Here is a 3,307-nt window from a genome sequence, read left to right on the forward strand (position 1 = left end):
ATAGCGGCAGCATATGAAAAATCGGTAAGATTTCCACCTTTTATCCGATTTTATGCCTATTTCTTTGAGAAATAAAAAAAAACAACAACAAAAACGAAAAAAGAAAAAGAATAAAAGGACCACCTTTAATAATTTTTATTCTTCTTTTTATTTCTTTTTTTTTAAATAAATAAAAGATAGGAAATATGAAGCAAATCACCTTTTGAATTTTTTTTTTCTGTTTTTTATTACTCCGATCTGTGTCCAAATTACATTGATAATGTTCGTGGCTTTTATAGCCGATTTTACATTACATATTTTATTGTTTATTTTACTGTTTCCTGCTATCTAGGCTACTATTCTTGTTTCTACTTCTGTGGTCTTCTTTTGCAAGCTTGGCACTCGGTCAACGAGGAGAGGAGCAACCTTCTTGCTGTTTTAGTGAAACGACGGTAGAGGATGTCAGGTCTCGGGATGAGGGGCTGACGTAGGTTTTTAGCTTTCTGAAAAAAATTTTAAGTTGTTGGGCCTGTGGAGCCTTGTAATTTTGGGCTATATTAGGTCATTGTAGTTTGGGCTGATAACTATTGTAAATGGACTTTGATGTTTTGGACTTATTCATTTATTTTTTTGTTTTATTTATTTGATTTGTGGGCCGGGCAAATTGGGCCTACTACAGGTGCCTCTCTTTGCTCGTTGTCGTGTAACGAAAATGGAGCAAAGACTTTTAAGAAGGACCAACTTTGCCCGACCTTGCCGAATTTTGACTTCTTGGTATTCATTTTCTTCAAGTAGCCTCTTTCTAACCCACTGCAACTTCAGAAGTATAGAATTTGTCGTTTCAATCTACTCCATTGCAACTTCAAGGAGATAAAATTTGTAGCTCCAATCTGCTCCACTGCAACTTCTGCGAAATAAGATTCACTACTTTCAATCTACTCCACTGCAACTTCAGGGAAATAAGATTTTCTATTTTCGATCTACTCCACTGCAACTTCAAGGAGATAAGATTTGTAACTTCAATCTGCTCCATTGCAACTTTAGGGAGATAAGATTTGTAATTCGTAGCTTTAATCTGTTTCATTGCCTCTTCAGAGAAATAAAATTTGTAGCTTCAATCTGCTCCACTACGACTTCGGGGAGATAAGATTCGTAACTTTAACTTGCCCCACTACAACTTCAGGGAGATAGCTTTAATCTGTTATACTGCAACTTCAAAGAGATAAGATTTGCTATCTTCAGTCTGCTCCACTACAACTTTAAGGAGATAAAACTTGTAACTTCAACCTGCTCCACTACAACTTTAGGGAGATATGGTTTATAGCTTTAATCTGCTCTACTGCAACTTTAGAAAGATAAGATTCACTATCTTCAGTCTACTCCACAGTAACTTTAGGGAGATAAGACTTGTAACTTCAATTTGCTCCACTGAAACTTCAGAGAGATAAGGTTTATAGCTTTAATCGGCTCTACTGCAACTTTAGAAAGATAAGATTCACTATCTTCAGTCTACTCCACAGTAACTTTAGGGAGATAAGACTTGTAACTTCAATTTGCTCCACTGAAACTTCAGAGAGATAAGGTTTATAGCTTTAATCGGCTCTACTGCAACTTCAGAGAGATAAGATTCGCTATCTTCTGTCTGCTCCACTGCAACTTCTGGAGATAAGACTTGTAACTTCAACTTGCTCCACTGCAACTTCAGGGTGATAAGGTTTATAGCTTTAATCTGCTCCACTGTAACTTTAGAGAGATAAGATTTGCTATCTTCAGTATACTCCACTGCAACTTCAGGGAGATCCGATTTGCGGCTTTAGTATACTCCACTGCAACTTTAGGGAGATAAGATTCGCCACGATGACTATAATCCATCCCACTGTTACTTCAAGGGTATAGAATTTGTGGTTTTACTGATCTGTAACACCGTTCTTTGAGCCTGTAGAATCCATTTCATGGGCCTATTTATGCCTAGTGATTAGGATGTCATGATCAGGATGAATCGAATTCTCCTAACTAGATGTGTATGAATGACATCTGCATGAATGCAAAATGTCATTTTTCAAGAATGGTCCCTTTTTAATGCTTAGGTTGTCATTGCTCACTATTTATCAAGGTTCTATCACTGATGTTTTTCCATGCCTTCTTGTTCAGCTAGTATCTTTTATAGAAAATTTGAAGAAATAGTCACAATTTAGACTATTCTTTCTAAATGTTTCCAGCCCTTAAGTTTGGCTGGTTCTGAATAGTGGTCCTATTTTCAGATCCCTATACTATTTAGAAAACCTTTCAGAGCAATGTGCAGAACTCCTTTTACTTGAATATTATTAGTCCATTAATCATGATTTTAATATAAAAATGCTTGAAAAAGATTATAACAATGGACAAGACCGAAATTTATTGGGAGCAAGGCTCGAAATGAATGGATTAATAAAAAATAGCAAACATTACTGAAATACAAGATGAATAAAATGAAAATAGGTGCCTCAGATATCATAGCATGAGCTTCTTTGCACTAACTTCTCGAGGACCCTTTTAAACTTAATATGTGTTTCAGAGATCCAAAGTACTATGTTGATGCCCCAAGATGTAATGATATTCCTTCTGAGAAGACTCAATCATCACATGTTCAATCTTCGATCTAAATTTGAGTTGCCTTTTGTAATACCCTTACCCGTATTCATTGCCGGAATAGGGTAGGAGGCATTATCGGAGTTTACCAATTAATTTTTTTTTCAATTCAACATATTTTCATGATAGATTCGTGCATTTATATAAGATAACGTCATCACCTATCTATAACCAGGTTTGTTAACCATAATAATGGCTAACTTTACATTCATTTCACGTTAACATTTACTTTGTTAGCTTATACATGCCATTGATTTCCAAAATAAAGTTTCTTTATATACCGAAATCCTGAGGTTGACAGTGTGATGTGTCTCCGACCAAATCCGACCTCCGAGCTCTTAACGCTACAAAACAGGGGAAAAGGAAACGGGGTAAGCACTTTGTGCTTAGTAAGCTCATGTAACAAGAATTATACTTACCTAATATTTTCAATACAATATAATAAACATTCATATATCCATTCAATGCATTATTACCCTAACATGCACAAACTCAACATTCAAGTTAGTACAATAATTTCCATGTATCAATAATATATATATATACCATGATTGATGTACTCATCAATACCATGATTTTCATTCCCTTATTATTTTTCATATTTATCCCGTTGAATTTATCGGAATTTCGATGGATTTTCAGAGGTACACTTTTAGTGTACAATTCCGGTCCGTCAATTCATATTCATGTGCGCACATTT

Source organism: Gossypium hirsutum, chromosome A06 (genome assembly GCF_007990345.1).
Source record: "Gossypium hirsutum isolate 1008001.06 chromosome A06, Gossypium_hirsutum_v2.1, whole genome shotgun sequence".
In the NCBI taxonomy this organism is placed as follows: Eukaryota; Viridiplantae; Streptophyta; class Magnoliopsida; order Malvales; family Malvaceae; genus Gossypium; species Gossypium hirsutum.